This window comes from Armigeres subalbatus, chromosome 2 (genome assembly GCF_024139115.2).
Source record: "Armigeres subalbatus isolate Guangzhou_Male chromosome 2, GZ_Asu_2, whole genome shotgun sequence".
Lineage (NCBI taxonomy): Eukaryota > Metazoa > Arthropoda > Insecta > Diptera > Culicidae > Armigeres > Armigeres subalbatus.
Window position 1 is genome coordinate 58,343,129 of NC_085140.1, and position 20,542 is coordinate 58,363,670.

A 20,542-nucleotide genomic window follows, 5' to 3' on the forward strand; every position below is an offset into this window, starting at 1 on the left:
GAGTAGTTTTCCCGGGACTAGAAAGCTATTCTCAATGTACTTGCTTCCGAGTTTTTTTTAATTCAAGACCAATAACGATGCCGGCCACATCCTCACAGTCAATTAGGATAAGGGAAGGCTACAATATACCGAAGAATCCTCTGCATCTCCATGACCGCACTGGAAAGGAGTACTAACAAACATACAGTTTGGAAGGAAATCTATTGGAAATCGCCTTGGTAAGCGACTAATTATTTCTTTTGAACGACGCCATATTCATGATGATACAAAAACGGAAAAGCAACGCGTGTCTAACGTATTTTCCGGAAGACTGAATCGATATGCTAACTATTTCGCGACTAAAACTAAGACTCGATGGCTACTCTTTTTTTTTTCATAACTCACTCATTTGAAGCACGAAGTTCAGAATCGAATGGACACGATTTCCAGAGCAATGCCAACAAAAATGCACTTCTCCCATTTTTTCCAAATCCCAAATCCAGATGAAAACTTCATAGTTAATTTCTTTCTGAACTTAAATCCACTTTGACACAACTCTCAAAACACCCAAATTCCAAAACCATTCCATTCGGAAAGCCAGGATTATACATCCATTTAGTTGCACTTGAACCCTCACCGAAGCCGCGCGTCGATACACTTGGCCGGATCACAGATCCACTTAGATCCACCCTTGGAATTCAGCCCCGCGTCTGACTCGTGCCAGGGATAAAAAAGTGCCGAGAACGTTTTCCACATTTTTTTTGTTTCCACGTTTTGGGTATTCAGCAACGAAGGTATGGCGTAGCGGTGAAGAAACGAAGCAACAAAGTGGGCAAACATTTTTCCACACTTGAAACAGGATAGCCATCCTGTTTTCCATCATGCCTTTATTGTTATTGCTATTGAACTCGCCGGTTGGAAGCAGGGAAACTTCCACGCTCGATTGATTTTATTTTCAATCGACGAACATTGGCAGGCCGCTTATGGAAGCGGATATCGATTACGTCGAAGAAAGGAAAACGCTGCCGAGGAAGAATGTTCCGAGGACGCCGTCGAAGCCACATTCCTCGTAGTGTAGCCTAATTTCTGGGAACGAGGTCGTAAATTATCGCACATCTGTCAAATTAATTTTCATCCATTAGCCTCTGACATCAGAGCACATTAATTTTCTGGGTGGAGAATGGGTTAATCTGTTTGGGGCGCACTGATGAAATGGCTTCCACCCTTTCTCACATCGTGAGCTAAGTTGATATGGGGGATCGCAATTTTAGTTCTCGTAAAATTTTCCGACAAATTCGCTTCTAGCACAAACGAGTCTCGCAAATCCCGGAATGCTGTTGCACCTTATCGTCCTGATGTGGCAATTGTCACGAAAATCCCGGACCCAACCGAGTGTGGCCTGATCCTTATTTCAGCTCGTAGCGATAAAATATTCATCCGTGCATTTACATTCATAAGCTGACAAGTGACAGCTGCACTTCAGTTCAGTGCCACGGGAAAAATGGAGCGTTTATGTCCTTTTCATCCTTTTTCTGCAGCGTGGCTAAAAATAGGATACACACGTACGCTATTTGCACTCGTCCCCATCAAAGAGGAGACACGATGACACTCTGACTGCGACACAAACAGACGTTGGACCATCCGACAGTGTATCCTTATTACTCGACTTGTCTGCTCTCCAGTAGATGATGATGATGATACTGCATCTGCTCGTGCTCCTTGTCCTCCGGCCACTCCACAGCTACCTTATTGCTAGCGACGACGATGATGGTGGTTGACACCGACCTATCATGAGCAGGTGCAGCACTTTCCAAGCACGACCACCGCCGTCGACGGCAACCAACTTCGTCCTCACCGACACCGACATCCTTCCGGTCTTCGTCTTCTCGCACTGGCAGCTCCCCAGCTTCCAATACAGCCAGAGCAAACAGCGAAAAACAAGTCGGGAAAACTCTCATCACTCATGCTGTTCACCGCACATTCCGCATATTGGAGACCGAGCGAGTTCTGATGGTGACGTGATGTCGCAACTAGCATGCATAGTATGGCGTCCTTTTTTTTTATTTCGTGCCATCCGGATAGCTTCAGCAACTGGCACAAAATTGCAATTGCAACAAATATGACTTACCTTATCAGTACATGAGAATTTATTGGATTAGTTGACTAACAAACTCCATTGCACACCGTTTCCATTTCCAACGTAGTTTTCAGAAAGTCGATTTAATTTGTAAAGTTTTCTGCTGTTGATATGAGTAAAATCGAATGGAATTTTAAAACCAAATTTTAATTAATGTCAATATATGGAATCTGTTCCATATACTTGGTCAAACATCTTTCTTATATGAACCGGTGACAGCGAAAGTGGTACATGTTACATTGAGTAAATTTTACAGGAGACGCATTTTTCCAAAAACTTCCAAAATAAAATTCAAATTTGCAACAACAAGCGATTCGCACAAATCCGTGGGTGTTATAAGCCTATACTGTTGCATGAGAGTAGCATCTCTTCCATCCGTTACCACAGAGGCACCCTCCAACAGTCGATATTTGTCCTGGCCACGTGCTTGCGAATGTTTTAGGGGAAAGGATGGACACCCAGTGAATGAAGGTACAGAGAACTCTATGACCCTTCATAGGCACCACAGAAGGTTTTGCAACTGTTAGTGCGGAAGGTATATTTAACAGTAGGAGTTCGGAACTCGGAACATTCGAAGAACTTTGAATCCATGACTTCCTGCTTATAGGCAGAATCGGTAGTCACTAGAGCTTCGAGCTTGTTTTTGATTTGGGCAACAGATCTGATGTTGAGAAATCGATGCACGTTCTACCTTACACTGCCACTGATAGCATAACCGTTCCATATTTATAATCAATTTAAAAAATATTTAAACAGGACTTGAAAAGTTCTTGCGGACAGAATACTCACATAATTTGAGAAATTTTCTTCGATTTCCATGATACATATTGCTTTTCCAAAAATTACTAAGGCCTTCCAAGAAACATGACATACATCTTGATATTTTTACGATAATAGAATATTATTACAAGTTTTCAGCAAAAATCACGGTTCACAGAAATTGGTATAAATCATTAACGGTTTCTATCAATTTCTAACTGCTAGGATTAAAATAACTTTCAGACATGGTTATAGATCTAGCGATTCAAAGCAAATTGTCAAGAAATCGCATGATTGTCAAATAATCCCTTCGGGAGCTCATTATCCTTCAAGATCCAGATCTCAAGCGAGATTTAGGAAGCTTTCAGTCTCAGATGTCAATTTATCGTTTGAGGTTTGTATATAACTTTTTTCCGTGGGCATCTAATACTTCGTTTAAACGTGCTTTACACCCAATATTTTTTTTACACGGTTGGTGAATTTTCTTTGATTTTTTGTGAATTTTTTCATGGGGTTAACTCATAGTTTCATCAACGCTAACGGTCGTAATCAACTAAAACCCACCCGTGTAAAAAAAGAATCGGGTGTATTTGTCATAACTTCTGATAATTATAATTAATCTTCAGACCTTATAAAAAACCTTCAGACCAAGGATGTTTTCGATCATTTATTAAACTAGGTTCGATCAATTAAGACTTTGTCAATAACTTATTCCGGAAGCTGTATTCTGACATGTGTTTATGGTAGACTTCTTGTGCGAAGGTTTTGCTACAACATTGCCTAATAGTTCTAATAGTTACAGTAGCTTAGGCTAAATGATTGAAATTTTGTTATGGTTTAGTTGTAGTTATAGCAACTTGCGTTTCAACCCCGTTTTAGTTAAATTCAAACAATAAGGTATTTAGCAGAGTTGTAGAAAAACCTTCACACTAGAAGCTCTGGAGCAGTACTGCTATTCCTCATTTTCAATAAGATATGTTACGCGATGCTTACCTATCTGCCCCTTTCAATGTCTATAGAAACGCGAAGGATGAAAGGCATGCTACAAAAATTTAAAAAAAAATTATTCCGTGACAGGGCATGAAAGTGGGAAATATCTGCTTTATTTTTGTGTTTATTACCACTTTCGACTTGGTGGATTAAAGGAATATGATTAATTTATCGACTAGTCATTTTTTGCATATATCTTTCAAAATAATTTGAAAATTTGAATTTTAAAACAAAGCACTGTAGTGGACGACATTCGGTCTCCGCTTTCGGTAAAAAAGCAAAACCCTTTAATGGGAACTCAGAGAGAAACGTTTGGATTATATGTTATGAGTTCAGCTCAGAGTTTTGAAATCATGTATGGAATATGGTCTTCCTTTTAGTTATTCGTGAATTCAGAAATCCCGCTAAAGTCTAAGATAAAATAGTGGCGACGAGGTGAAATTCATCTTGACTGCGACCAATTTTTTTTTCACGACCACCGGTAATTTTATATTCACTTTTGGCGTGATTTGGTGCGGTGTAAGTTATTTTTTTTAGAAGTGAAAAAGTCGCAGTTTGTGGAATTGCTTTTAAATTCAACTCTACGTACTATAGCAGTACTTTTGAGTGTTTTTATTAATGTGGTTCCATTTTTCATTTGATGGTATAGCGTGGCTTTTTTTTATAACAAATGGCCTTTTAATCAGTGGAATGAAGTTCTTTTGTTCTGTACTATTCATCATAAATAATTGTTATAAAGGATTTTTTTTTGTTATCCTCCATTTTAAATCATATTCTTTTATTGTAACCGAATTTCTTTTCGTCCACAGCACACATCGGTCGAAAACTGTTGTTATCAGCTGTGGCAGTGCTAAGGCGAATTCCGCAGTTTTTCGTATTGGTGTGCGGTGACAGTTCACTATCATCAAGGAGGTGAACACAGCCGGAAAAAGTGCATCTCTGTTCAGCTGGAAGAAATTTGATTTTGAGCTCATCGGTTTGTTTATGTTGGTGAAGCAAAGAGTGCTACTCACGCCATATCCATTGCTGCATTTCGGTTTATTTGCATTACGGAGGATTTGCTTAGCGGAAGTTGTTGTTGCTGTTGTTAAGGGTGCTATTGCTGTTGTATTGTTGCTGCTGTGGGACGGTTTTGTTGTGCCGAACGGACCTTTCCGGCGAACTGTTGTTGCTGTGGTTGCTTTTGTGCTTTGAAGCTACGTATAGTAGTTTTTTTTTCTTTGGTGATCGTTTGGTCTTTTGCTGACTATATACTTAGCTGCTGAACTCCAGGTACGTGGTTTGTTTTTTTGTTGTTGTGTGACCGACGATTAGAAAATTGCATTTCATTTTGCGTTTTGTTTCCTTTTTTCCTGCTTTTTTCCAGTCTTTTACAATGTCATTGACCACTACTACAGAGCCTTATGTTCCTGGTACGATACCATTTTCTCAGTATTTAGAGCAACTGGAATTTTTATTCGAACATAACAATTATTCTGCCGACAAATACAAAATTTCTTTTTTGGCCGTTTGTGGTATAGAAGTTTTTAACCAAGTCAAGCTTTTATTTCCGGGTCAGAATGTCCGAGACTTGACATACAAGCAAATTACCGACGAATTAAAGCGAAGATACGACAAACGAGATTCCGAAGTAATTCATACGTATAAATTTTGGACTCGTAGGCAGGGACAGCATGAAAAATCTGAAGATTTTGTGCTGTCCATTAAACAATTAGCTGAATTGTGTAATTTTGGAGATTTCAAGGACCGTGCTATCCGTGATGCTTTGGTTATTGGTACAAATGACCGGCAGTTACAGAGGAGGTTTTTTGATGAAGAAGAGTTAACAGCGGCTAAGGCGGAAAAATTAATTGTCAATCAAGAGTTATCTTCCGATAGGACACGTTTCGTAAACAGAGATGGTGAGCCAAAAGGCAGTGTGGTAGCTAGAACGTGATTCATATCAGCATGAATATCGCAGCAGAAGCAGAAGTTATGACAGGAACCGATCGACATATCCTAGAAGCAGAAGCAATAGTATTAGATTTGGAGATGAAGATAACAATGAGGTGTTTAGGTGTTCCTTTTGTCACAAAACGGGACACACAAAGAAATTTTGTTTCAGACTAAAACGGAAGAGTCCTCGTAAAAGCAAACAGGGAGTTAAGTTCATCAATTCACCCAAACCTTCATCCTCGCATACATCTGCGCTTTTTAAGAGATTAAAAGATGAAATGTCTGCTGATTCCGATGAAGAAGAATCGCCATGCCTTATGATAGCGGCCAGTAGCAGGGTAAATGAGCCGTGTTATGTAAATGCGATTATTCAGCAAAAAGGAATGATAATGGAAGTGGACTGTGGATCCGCGGAAAGTGTTATTTCAGAGGCACTTTTTTCTAAGTCATTCAGTAGATATCCAATTGAGAAAAATCGCAAACGGTTATATGTGATAGACGGCAGCAGGTTGAACATTTTAGGCAAAGTCAGAGTGACGGTCCAGCTGAATGGTTTAGTGGAAAAACTGGATCTAATTATACTGCAATGTGAAAAAGATTTTGTACCGCTTATGGGTCGCAGTTGGCTGGACATCTTCTTCAACGGATGGAGGAATACTTTTACAAAATCTGTAATGCCGAATCGGTTCATTAATGCGTTATCCGTGGATGAGTTGCGAGAGGAGACGATTATCGATGTGAAACGTAAGTTTCCAACTATATTTAACAACAATCTTTTGAATCCTATTGTTGGCTTTGAGGGTGATTTAATTCTTAAAAATGATATGCCTGTGTTTCGGAAGGCATATGAGGTACCTTTGAGACTAAGGGACAAGGGTTGTTGATCGAGGCGAGCGAATGGGCGTCTCCGGTAGTAGTTGTGGTGAAAAAGGACCAAAGTACCCGACTAGTGATAGACTGCAAAGTCTCAATAAATAAATTAATTATACCGAACAGATACCCTTTGCCGCTGCCGCAGGACTTATTTGCCGCTTTGTCAGGTTCAAAGGTTTTTTGCTCACTGGATCTTGCAGGAGCATATTCTCAGCTTTTGTTGTCCAAGCGTTCTCGGAAGTTCATGGTTATAAATACCATCAAAGGTCTTTACATGTACAACAGACTTCCGCAAGGTGCGTCAAGTGCCGCAATTTTTCAGAAGGTTATGGATCAGGTGTTGAAGGGGTTAGAAAATGTTTGTTGCTATTTGGACGACGTTCTAATAGCGGGTAAAGACTTTGAAGATTGTCGCAAAAAGCTATATATGGTTTTAGAAAGATTGGCTAAAGCTAATATAAAAGTTAATGTTAAAAAGTGTAAATTTTTTGTTAGTTCTCTGCCTTACCTGGGTCACATTTTGACCGAAGATGGTCTTTTACCATGCCCGGAGAAAGTCCAAACAATTCGTGAAGCGCAAGCACCGCGAAACGTTTCGGAACTTAAGGCTTTTCTAGGACTAATAACTTATTATTCCAAATTTATACCGAATTTGTCTTCCCGCATTAGAGTTCTGTACGAACTTTTGAAAAAGAACATAAAGTATGAATGGAGTGCAAATTGTGATCAAGTTTTCAACCAATGTAAGCAATTCCTTTTAAAACCAAACGTTTTGGAATACTTTGACCCTGAAAAACCTGTCATTGTGGTTACTGATGCATGCAGTTACGGTCTTGGAGGAGTGATTGCTCATGTCGTGAACGGAGAAGAAAGACCGGTTTCTTTCACCTCATTTTCTTTAAATGCCGCACAGAAGAAATATCCTATTCTGCATTTGGAGGCGCTAGCGGTTATCAGTACAGTAAAAAAATTCCACAAATATTTATATGGAAAAAAGTTTATAATTTATACGGATCACAAGCCTCTGATCGGCATATACGGAAAGGAAGGCAGAAACTCTATTTCTGTTACTAGGTTACAGCGTTACATATGTGATAGACCTTTCAATATACGACTATGAAATAGTATACAGACCATCCGCTAGAATGGGAAATGCGGACTTTTGTTCGCGATTCCCGGTTCCGCAAGAAGTACCCAAGGAGGTTGATCGAGACTACGTAAAAAGCCTTAATTTTAGCTGTGAATTTCCTCTGGATTATAAGACAGTAGCTAAGGAAACAGAGACAGATGAGTTCCTTCTTACGATAAGGGAATTCATAAGAAAGGGATGGCCAAGCCGTATGGAGAAAAGGTTCCGCGATGTCTATTCGCATTACAGAGATTTAGAGGAAGTTGATGGATGTCTACTGTTTCCGGATAGAGTCATTATTCCTAGCTCTATGAAGATTGCTGTTTTGAAATTGCTTCATCGTAATCATTCAGGAATGCACAAGATTAAGCAGCTTGCTAGACGTACTGTGTATTGGTTCGGGATGAATAAAGACATTGAGGAATACGTCAGGAGCTGCAATATTTGCCAGGAAACTACAGCGGTTTCTAAGCGTCCTCCATACTCACCTTGGATACCTACAAAGAAGCCTTTCAGCAGGATTCACGCTGACTTTTTCTACTTTGAAAAAAAGATTTTCTTGGTAGTGGTAGACAGTTACACCAAATGGTTAGAGGTAGAGCAAATGAAATATGGTACGAATAGCCAGAAAGTAATCAAAATATTTTTAAGCATCTTTGCAAGATTTGGATTGCCTAATGTTTTGGTCACAGATGGTGGTCCACCGTTCAATTCTGATCATTTTGTTAATTTCTTCAAAGAACAAGGGGTAGTCGTCATGAAAAGTCCAGCATACCACCCAGAAAGTAACGGCCAAGCAGAGCGTATGGTGCGGTTGGTAAAGGATGTTCTTAAGAAGTTTCTGCTCGATCCGGAAATGAGGAGAATGGACATGGACGAGCAGATTGCATGCTTCCTCATGAATTATAGAAATATTTGCATTGGATCAGATAACCGGTTTCCTTCGGAGCGCCTGCTTTCCTACAAGCCCAAAACAACGTTAGATTTAATTAACCCTAAATATAGTTATAGACACAATTTGACAAATTTGAATGTTAGCCATAAACAATCACACCGTGACGGAAGTTGCACTGAACTAAATGCAGTAGTTGACACAGACACAAAATTACAAAGGGGAGATTCTATATTTTATAAAAACCCAAATAAAACAGACATACGACAATGGTTGCCAGCTAAATTTCTAATGTATGTTTCTCCAAATGTTTTGCATTTGGTCGGGTCGTTTCGGCTCATAAACGCCAACTTAAGATACCGACAGGCTCTCGCCGGCAACCATCGACACGTTTTGTTTTATCCGGAGAGAGTCCCAGCACAGCAAGCAAGCTCTGTAATAGCAACAATACCGAACCCATCAACCGCAAACGCAGGAGAAATGAGAACGACGAGTCTGATGACTCGGACTATGATTTTTATGGTTTTGCCGCCGATTCTTTCCTGTATCGGGAGGATGATCTCACAGCGAGAGATATTTGGCTTAATCAACACGTCCAAGTACCAGATAGCTTGGACAATATTGGCGAGGAAAATTCCCCTCTTGATGAACACCCCGCGGCGCAGAATATTGCTATCAGGAGAAGTAAAAGAAATGCAAAAAAGCGCAGGTGTGAAGATTATAAATACTATTGAATTCAATAATTTGAGTTCTTTCGAATCTAATGCTTAAAGTTAGCAATTCTGAGCAATTGAATTATATATAAATATGAGCTCTGATTATACGTTTTATTAATGTTAAGTAGATAATGCATGTTGCGAAGTTTATTTCAAATAGCTCATAGTACGAGTTTTGTTTTAAGGGGAAAGAAGTTGTAGTGGACGACATTCGGTCTCCGCTTTCGGTAAAAAAAGCAAAACCCTTTAATGGGAACTCAGAGAGAAACGTTTGGATTATATGTTATGAGTTCAGCTCAGAGTTTTGAAATCATGTATGGAATATGGTAATAAATCAGTTGTATTGAGACACCCGACTAACACGGTCTTCCTTTTAGTTATTCGTGAATTCAGAAATCCCGCTAAAGTCTAAGATAAAATAAGCACTACATCTTTTCATGACTGCCTTTCATGCAAAATTGATCTAAGAACCCACGGTATTTGCATTTGGTCGCTTGAGATAGAAAAAGGCTCTTTGCTCTCTGTTTTATGACGATTACGACGAGTTATTGACATACTACATCGAGCACAAATTACTAAATGAACAGAATCCTTGATCGCAGAATTCTATATTAAAAGTGTTAAGACTTTAATTAACTTTGAAATATTTTCTCGTTTTTGTTTTGATTTTGTCTTATTGTTTTTGGCTTAAAATCTGTTACGGAATAATCCATGTCATACGCTTCCACTGCATCTGGTGAGATGGGTCGTTCCCTTGAAGGCAAATACAAATGGGTCTGAAAGGTAAGTACAAATATCTGTCACTCTGTGGCGATAGGGATCCACCTTGAGATCCCCGTTGACCGTTTTCTGTTTAGCGAACACCTCCAAGTCGTTGGAGTTCGTCTCCGAAGTAGTATTCCTATTTGCACTGGGAATGTCTCACTCCCCTGTTGTACGCTTTCCGCCAGCAAAAAAAAGATTAGTGACATCATTAGTTAGTCCCCTTCTCCTCTTCATCTCTTGGGAGATATGAACGCTCGCCGCGGGAAGGTACAAGGTCGAACCCCCTGTGGTGTTGCCCATTATTCGAAGCTCTATGGAAGCAACCATTTCCCAATTAAGGTTATTGCCAGCACCTCTCCCCCTACCACTTCCAAGAGGCCAGGATGGCATTATGATGCCGCCGACTGGGAGTCCTTTGATAGTAGCATTCGATGTGCATTAGTGCACACCGCTAACGCTTCCCGACTTCTCAAAGATCGTTCTCGGTGGCACTGGTCTATCCATATCTCAGACTAGTTCTTGGCTGGGACGCAGAGCCGTTCGTTGGTGGTCGGACGAAACGAGTCGTGCTTTTAGAGCCAGAAAGACAACTCTCGGAGCGCTTAGCATGGTTCGCCCTGGGCACCCAAGATAGGTAAGTGCATTGGAAACTGTGCGTGCCTAAATACCAACCGAAAAGGAATCACTTTTGGCCGACACTATTTATGTTCGTCTTGACGAGTCTCACTGTGAGTGCTCATTCAAGTAATTCATTAATTTATTCTGAGCTAGTACCACACAGAAACCTACTAAGAAAAACACCAAACTATTGGGGAGAGTCAATGCGCTTAATGGCAAGCAAATATCTCACCCATCCCACCAGAGCTTGGCAGCAGAGTCTCCCCAGTCTTCAATTAGTACCTACGCATAGCTTTCGGACGTTTTGCTTCCACTTTCGCTTCCTTCCTTCCTCCCTTCCTTCCTTCCTTCCTTCCTTCCTTCCTTCCTTCCTTCCTTCCTTCCTTCCTTCCTTCCTTCCTTCCTTCCTTCCTTCCTTCCTTCCTTCCTTCCTTCCTTCCTTCCTTCCTTCCTTCCTTCCTTCCTTCCTTCCTTCCTTCCTTCCTTCCTTCCTTCCTTCCTTCCTTCCTTCCTTCCTTCCTTCCTTCCTTCCTTCCTTCCTTCCTTCCTTCCTTCCTTCCTTCCTCCCCTCCTTCCTTCCTTCCTTCCTTCCTTCCTTCCTTCCTTCCTTCCTTCCTTCCTTCCTTCCTTCCTTCCTTCCTTCCTTCCTTCCTTCCTTCCTTCCTTCCTTCCTTCCTTCCTTCCTTCCTTCCTTCCTTCCTTCCTTCCTTCCTTCCTTCCTTCCTTCCTTCCTTCCTTCCTTCCTTCCTTCCTTCCTTCCTTCCTTCCTTCCTTCCTTCCTTCCTTCCTTCCTTCCTTCCTTCCTTTCTTCCTTCCTTCTTTCCTTGCTTCCTTCATCCCTTCTTTCCTTCCTTCCACCCATTTCCCCATCGTATGTAGGCGACTATTTGACGAAAAGCCTCCACATTCGCTGTTGCCACATTTGGAAACCACATGATCTCTTTCCTTGTTCAAGCGAATCGGATACTGCATATAATTGTCTACGTCGTTGCTGGGATATTAGGCTAAAGGTCATTATGCCGAAGGCCATTAGGCCGAATGGTCATTAGTTTGAATGGTCACAGGACCAAATGAACATTAAGTGAGTAATGATAAGCTGAGAAGTGAAAAGTGAGCAGTGAGATGTGATAATAAAAGGTAGGCAGTGAGAAGCCAAAAGTCAGGAGTGAGATGTGAAAAATGAAAAGTGAAAAGCGTAAATTGAAAAGTGAGTAGTTAGAAGTAAACAGTGAGAGTGAGCAGTGAGTTGTGAGAAGTGAGAAGTAAATTGTGAAAGGCAATAAGTGACAAGTGAAAAGTGAAAATGAAAAGTGAGAAGTGAGAACTGAGAACTGAGAATTGAGTGGTGAGAAATGGAAAGTGCGAAGTGAGAAAATTAAATGTTAGAAGTAAGAAAGGAGAAAGCGAGAAGTGAGGTGGTAAATGTAAGAAGTAAAAACCCTGATAAATCCACCTAGCGGTGTTGGTGCTTTTCTCGTGCAAAAAAAATACTAAAAAATATGAGTGAGAATTTCTAGCGTGCTTTGCTCATAAAAACAATATTTTGACCATAACTTATGATCCCATTGTCCAATTTGGCCAATTTTCAATAGCGAACAATGGGACAGGATTCTCCGTCGGATGGAACTTGTTACGAGTAATTCGGAAGGGAGAAAGCGGAGAAAGAAGATGAAAGAAGGAGGAATGAAGAAAGAAGGAGGGTGAAGGGGGAAGGAAGAAGAATAAGAAACGAAAGAAACGGAAGAAAGAAGAATGATATGTAAAAAGGGAATTAAGAAGAAAAAGAAAGGAAGGAAATGGAAGAACTGACTTCTCACTACTATCTTCTTATTTCTCACTTCTTACTACTTATTTTCACTTCTCTCGACCTTTCTCACTTATTATTCAGCCTGATGACCGTTCAAAAGGCCTGATATCGCCAGCGTCAGTCTCTTCCCCAGTGGCCAGGGTCCACTGGTACGGTACGAGGAGCTGTCACTCCTCCACAGCCAACATAAACCGCTCCATTGCTAGGCGCTTTCAAAGAGGAGACAATGCGGAAAATCTACGAATATGAGACGCCAAGCTGCTAAACACCGGCTTTAATAACCATGATCACCGCTACACTGACGGTTCCCTTTCTAAAGAAGGGGTCTGCTTAGGCGTTACTGGGAACAACAAAGAGAAGCAAAAGAGAATAAAAAATTTATATCATGTTAAGTTACTGAGTTCAACAGTTTCTCTAACATAGGTTGGACCATGGTCCAGGATGTTGTTAAAATAACAATATTTTCTATCAAAACTTTGAAACATAGCTTATGTTGTTATTATTTCGTTAGGAAAAATGTCGAAACAATCGAAACAAGTCATAACTCAATTATATCAACTATAATTGCTACTACAATTGTGTTATAATCTTGTTTGGCCTTCCAACTCGGATAGCCTTTCTGAACAATGCAACGTCTTCTTGGCGTAAGCTGCAGTTTCCTCTCCGACTTCGTTATCATCGTTTTCTGAATTTGACACTAACAGATCAACTTCTATGTTAGAATACGAGAAAAGACACTCTAAAAGTGATCAACGCGTTCTATGATATTTTTGACGTAAGCTACGTCTAAAGTGAAGACTTGGATGGATGGACTTAATATTCAGAATATTTTCCTAATCTGGAAGTTAGAAAGTGCTAGCTCTATTGCAGCTCCAGTGACCCATTTCAGAGTGCCTGGAATTTCATGACCAGTCCGATGTCACTTCTACTTACAATAAGCCCCGTCAATTTATGCTACCATTATCAATTGGATAACGGATCCATAAACAAACTTCCGGATTATCCATCCAGCGCGTATTTATTATTGAAATGAAATTCATTTGGCCGAAAAAGCCATTTGGCCGAAAGGGTCGAAAGGGTCGTTTGGTCGAAAGGGTCGTTTGGTCGAAAGGATCGTTTGACCGAAAGGGTCATTTGGCCGAAAGGGTCATTTGGCCGAAAGGGTCATTTGGCCGAATAAGACATTTGGCCGAATAGATCATTAGGCCGAAAGGCTCATTTGGCCGTATAGGACATTTGGTCATTTGAAAAGTGTGAAATTATTTATCACTTCTCGCTGTAAAAAAAGGAGCGCGAAGTGAGTAGTGAGACGTCTCACTACTTATCTCGCGCTCTTCTTTTTTTACAGCGAGAAGTGATAAATGAGGAGTGAGAAGTGAGACGTTTCATTTCTCACTCTTCATTTCGCACTACTCACTTTTTACAGAGAAGTGAGAAATGAGGAGTGAGAAGTGAGACGTCTCACTCAAAAGTATGAAATTAGGAGTAAGAAGAGAGGTGTTTCACTTCTCACTCCTCATTTATCACTTCTCGCTGTAAAAAAAAAGGAGCACGAAGTATTGCGAGTTTCCGGTAGCGGGTAGAGCAGAACTACCAAAGCGGACACAAAGCAAACAAAACTGGAGGGCTAAAGCACCAACAAGACAAATAAAGCCACAAATCTCAAATTAATACATATATTTGGGGCATGTGTCCTAATCTTCCACTTACTACCTTCTCATCTCTACTCTCTTCGTCTTACTTCTTCTTCTCTACTTCTTCCATCTTACAAACTCATTTGTTCAGTACTCACGGTACCACCTAACGGGGCGTCCCCCTACGTTTCGCCTGTGCTGTGATCATCTCGCCGCCGCGAATCTTGCATGCCGCTCCCGATGTTCGCACCGACGATACTCCTCTGCTGGAGATCCCTATGGCCGTCCAGTACGACCGGGTTGCTGGATGGGGTCCCTCCGAGGCAGTCGATACTCTCGTCGAAGATGACACAGTCACCAATCTTGTACCAGTACACACCACTCGACGGTTTCGAAGCCGGTCCCCACCGATAGCTACGATGCCCTCGCCGAGGCTAGCACGCCCCTCTCCTCCAGCCAAACAGCAACGATCACGCACCGACGGCGGACGAATTCGATCCGGCACAAAAACCCTGTGGATGTCCACCATTGAATGATTGTTTTTTTATTCATGTTAGACGAACTTACCCAGTCCGTGGGGATTTTTCTGCGCTGCCTGGATTCTGCAGATCCGTAAGTCGCCTCCGTCAATCGAAACAATAATTTAATTTCATGCGATTCGTCTTCGAGCCGTTTTCTGCGACAGCTACAGTAATCTTCGAGACGTTAGTTTTCGCTCCTTTCAAATGATAAAAGTCTGATTTACCTGATGTTTGTCAAGCTCCAGTACTTAAACGAATTGCCATCCGGAATCGCCCTTTGGTGTTGTTCTCCGGCAATTTTTCGGAACTGTAGCGTGCGTCGATGTTGAACCACCTGTTTCGTAAAAACTTGATGAAGTTCGAATCCTCCAGTTTTCATTCAGTCGTCTTACCTCGAGTATTGTGCTTTTTGAGTGCAGACTGTCCAAACTTCCGCCTTCGCCTGCGAGATCCGATCGCACTCAGATTTTTGCCTAGATTGCGAGTGATAGAGAGCGATTCACAATCTCACACGTGCCTTTCCTCCGCAGGTGCAGTCGTTCGTGGCGAGGTTAATTTGGCGTTTTGATGCCAAGCGCCAAACCCGGAGAAATCAGGCAGATCTTTTCCGTTTAGGGAAATGGTTATCACCCGCGGAGATGCTTTTATTCACGGCACTGACAATCACGCACGGCCCTTTTTTTTCCGCGACAACGGCAAAGTTGTATTCTATCGCTGCCAATCGTCGCTTTCAATGCCGACCAAAATGAAACCGGAAATGAGTTGGTTTCTTTCCACCGGTTGCTGTGGTGTGTGGGAGCGGATTATTTTGACGTTTGACGCGCCGCTTCACGAATGGGCTTTTTCGCTGAGGTGCATTTGAAGTGACGGTTGATGCGTTATCCGCATCCCAATTTCAGTGTACTCGTTCATTGTGATTCTCAAAAAGATTACTGCTGACAAACTTAAACGTAACAAGTGAGTAGTGAGACGTCTCACTACTTACTTCGCGCTCTACTTTTTTACAGCGAGAGGTGATAAATGAGGAGTGAGAAGTGAGACGTTTTATTTCTCACTCTTCATTTTGCACTACTCACTTTTTACAGAGAAGTAAGAAATGAGGAGTGAGAAGTGAGACGTCTCACTTCTCACTGTGAAAAGTGAGTAGTGCGAAGTGGGTATAGTGAGACGTCTCACTACTCATTTCAAGCTTCTCACTTTTTACAGTGAGAAGAGAAAAATGAAGATTGTGAATTGAGACGTCTCTTTTCTCATTCCTAATTTCTCACTTTTCAAATGTCCTATTCGGCCAAATGACCAAGTTGGCCGAATGACCCTTTCGGCCATATGACCTTTTCGGCCAACTGACCCTTTCGGCCTAATGACCCTTTCGGCCAAACGACCCTTTCGGCCAAATGACCCTTTCGGCCAAATGACCCTTTCGAGCTAATTACCCTTTCGGCCTAATGAACCTTTCGGCCAAATGACCCGTTCGGCCTGGCTTTGTTCGACCTTGTGGCATTCGGCGAAATAGCTTTCGGCCGAGTGGGTTTCGGCCAAACGACCCTTCCCCGTTTCAAAATATTTTAAAAACGAAAAAAGGTAAAATATATTCCGAAACCGTTGGAAACAGAAGTAAATTTGTTTCAGCTACGTTACAAGACTGCATCGCATCGGCTGAAAAGAAACATCCTGTTCAGTTGAAAAAGCCTTCAGCATTGTTTGAATTATTTATGTGATATCATTCAAAAATATTTGATAGCATTTCATTCTTGTGGTGATGGTGGACATGATAGTTTGTTTGCCTCTGTGCAGTGATAAAAATATAATTATTACGTGTGAAAGTGTACTTGTGCCACGAGAAATTAGTTTCTAAAGTGTGCCTGAAGTATTTTTATATCAGGATAAGTAGGAGATATATTATCTCTGTGCCTAATTATATCTAATTTTGTGATTTATTACCCAACACAGCATCCCGCGAAGCCGTAGTACAACCTATAGTTTCGTGCGGCAAGCTGTCGTTGTCGTTTTTTTGCACCTTTAATTTTCTATCTTTGTGTATTGTGTGGTGTTTTGTATATTGGTATCCACTGCTGTGTAGCGATAATGGAATGCGAAAAGTGCAAAGTGGGGATCGCTATCAACGATTTTCCGCTGTGTTGTTGTCAGTGCGATAAGCACTTTCACGCCCGCTGTTCTCCTATCGAGAATAAGGCAGCAGCGAGGTTGATAACGGAGAACGCAAATGTGCTATTCAAGTGTTCGGACTGTCTGTCGAGTCGGTTTTGCGACGGGCAGAATGTTAAGGTGTCGGATGTTACCCGTATTGAGGAAGAGATGAAGAAAATTTCTTCTCTCTCCGATTCGATTGGTGGCATCCGAGATCACATTACTGCCCAGATAGACAGCGCGTTGAAGCTCGGTATGGAACAATTGGCAAGTAAATTGAATTGCGTTTTGGGTGAGGCTATTAGTGGCTTCCAAAAATCTGTTGGTCAAGAGTTGGAAAATATGAAATGTTCATTTTTTCAATTTAATTCGAATAAAAGTTTGGCTGCAATGAATGTAATGCATGGTACTTCAAGTCCGGCCTCAGAGCCAGGTCAGACTCCCAGACCTAAAAGCGTAAAGTTCAGGATGATGTTAATGAAGCGTCAGAGAATTTGTTGACTGAGAATGTTAGTTTCGCGGATGTTGTAAAAAAGAAAGCTGGGAATAAAGTTAAAATTAGTAATAAAATCGCTGTTTCACAGGAAGCGAAAACTAAACGTAAGGCTCGTCCGGTTATTGTGATTAAACCAAAAGAGTCCAACCAGAGTAGTGATGCTACTCGGAAATTTTTGAACGATAAATTAGATCCAAAACACACAAGATCAGTAACTTTAGAAACGGGAAAGACGGCTATATTATTGCTGAGTGTGCAGCAGGATTTAATGTCAATGTTTTGAGAGATGGCATTCAAAGTGATTTGGGTGAAAACTATAATTCTGTTCCCTCTTCGGTGCCAAGACTTAAAGTGATGTGATAAGCTTCCCTCCAATGACTTCATTGAGATTTAAAAAATCGAAATGAAGACATCGCTATAAATGAAGTAAAGGTTATCAGGACGTACGAAAATCCACGTTTCAAGTACAACAAATACAATGTTGTGATTGAAGTCGATAAGGATACTCATAGTTGCTTGCTGACCGCGAAGAAAGTGAATATAAGGTTTGATCGGTGCCTTGTAGTTCCCGGAAGTTAGTGTTCTAAGATGCTTCCAATGTGGAGAATTTGGGCACATGAGTACGGAATGCAAGAATAGTATTGCGTGTTCTAAGTGCAGTGAAGGTCACAAAACATCTGATTGCACGTCAACTGCTTTGAAATGTATCAATTGTTTGAAAATGAATAAAGAACGTAAAATGAATCTGGACGTAAACCACGGAGCATTTAGTACTGAGTGTAAAGTTTATAAAAGGTTATTTGATCGTAAAAAGAGCAGCTTACGTTTCAATGAATAGCAACCAAGTTCCAGTAGAAATGTGAATAATTTAGATATTTTGTATTTGAATATTGCTGGTTTGTCTACAAACTACGTTGCACTACGTAAGATTGTAGAAGATAAACGTCCACTTTAGTATTTCTATCTGAAACTCATATTGTTAACTTAGAAGCATTTGATCAATATAGTATTCCGGGATATAGTGTTGCTGCTTGTCTATCACATTCGAGACACACCGGCGGAGTTGCTATTTATGTCAAAGAATCAGTTCAGTTCAAGCTTCAATTGAACGAAGTTTGCGATGGCAATTGGTTCTTAGGCATTGCAGTTGTACGTGGCATGAAGTTGGGTAATTACGGTATTTTATATCACTCTCCCAGTGCTAATGACCAGCATTTTTTGGAAATTTTTGAAAACTGGTTAGAGTCGTTTATGGATCCTAGTAAATTAAATGTTATTGCTGGCGATTTTAATATCAATTGGTGTGACGATTCAAATTCGAATCATTTGAAGCGATTAGTTGACTTTTTTAATTTAAAACAAAAATTTTATGAATATACGCGTATTTCTCGGCACAGTAGAACTTTGATTGATCATGTTTACTCTAACTTTGATTCTGTCACTAGTGTTACGAATTGTGATTTAAAAGTAACCGATCATGAAACACTAGTCATTAGCATTACAGATGACAGTAGTAATAATAACGATTTGGTAAAACTTAAGTGCTGGAGAAAATATTCGAAACAAGCAATTACGAGCCTTATCGAAACAAACGTGGATTTTCGAGAAAATACTGGTAATTTAGATCAAAGAGCAGCTGTTATCACGAGCGTCTTAAAATCCTGTACCAATCAATTAGTTGAACAGAAATTAGTAACTTTGAATAATTCAAACAGCTGGTACAATCTAGATCTTTTACGTCTTAAACGTAAAAGAGATAAGTTGTACAAAAAATGTCGTAAAAGTAATAATGAAAATCATTGGAATAGGTACCAGGTTGCGCGGAATAAATATTCGCAATGTTTAAAGCATACTCGATGCGAATATATTCAGAGGAAAATTTATCAGCATCAAAACAACAGCAAAGAGTTATGGAAAATATTAAAATCTTTGTTAAAACCTAGTTCTTGTAAACCGCGATCCATAACTTTTAATGGCACATTAGAAGAGTCAGAAGAAGTAATTGCGTCTAAATTTAATGATTATTTTGTCGACAGTGTTTCAACCATTAACCGATCTATCGAGTTAGTGGATGAACCTGACGAAATAAAACAGCCAGTCAACAGTAACTTAAGATTCGAAAGTTTTCACCCCATAACATTTCAAGAACTTGAAACGATTTGTTTTAATTTAGGAAAAACGGCTGGTATTGATAATGTTAATGCTAAAATTATACAAGATTGCTTTCATGTCATCGGACACAACCTGCTGGACCTGATAAATGAATCATTGCAAACTGGGCACGTGCCGCAAGTTTGGAAGGAATCGTTAGTGATTCCAATTCAAAAGTTGCTGGAACGATTAAAGCCGAAGAGTTTCGTCCCATCAACATGTTGCACACAGTAGAGAAAATTTTAGAACTTGTTGTGAAAGGCCAGCTACTTATGTATTTAAATAGTAATAGCTTGTTAATACCGGAACAATCGGGATACCGGGAGGGTCACTCCTGCGAAACCGCTTTGAACTTGGTATTAGCTAAATGGAAAGAAAGCATAGAGCGTAAAGATACGATTGTTGCTGTGTTCTTGGATCTGAAACGCGCTTTTGAGACAATTTCTAGGCCCTTATTGTTGAAAACTATAGAGCGCTTTGGAATTTCGGGTTCTGCATACAATTGGTTTAAAAGCTATTTGTCTGACAGAACTCAACGGACTGCTTTTAATGATTCTGTATCTCGTCCGTGGAGAACACCCTAGGAGTGCCACAGGGAAGTGTATTGGGGCCCCTTTTGTTTATTATGTATATAAATGACATGCGACGGGTTTTACGTTTTTGTGATATAAACTTATTTGCAGACGATACTGTGTTATTCATTGCAGCTAGAGACTTAGAAGATGCGATTGAACGCTTGAATGAAGATTTGCATTCTTTAAGTAGATGGTTGAAGTACAAACAGTTGAAATTGAATATTAGTAAAACAAAGTATATGATTATTTCACGAAATCGTTCAATAGATAATGTCTCTGTGAAAATTGATGACGAGACACTTGATCGCGTACGGGAAATTAAATATCTTGGCGTGATTATTGATGATAAATTGAAATTTGACCAACACATTGACAATGTCATCAAGAAAATAGCCAAGAAGTATGGAATCCTCTGTC

At 40.4% G+C, this 20,542-nt stretch overlaps 1 protein-coding gene and 1 long non-coding RNA gene across 3 annotated transcripts in view; both read right to left on the bottom strand.

The window, feature by feature from the left end:
- LOC134214431 (uncharacterized) overlaps positions 1–20,542 on the bottom strand; it is a 481,597-nt gene that overhangs the window by 306,095 nt on the left and 154,960 nt on the right. The gene's annotated exons all lie outside the window — the stretch shown is intronic.
- LOC134214428 (uncharacterized) lies at positions 14,291–15,496 on the bottom strand. The gene is made up of 4 exons (XR_009979782.1): positions 15,148–15,496; positions 14,980–15,089; positions 14,802–14,919; positions 14,291–14,746 (listed from the first exon to the last, which is right to left on the bottom strand). It is a non-coding gene; the product is annotated as an uncharacterized LOC134214428 (long non-coding RNA).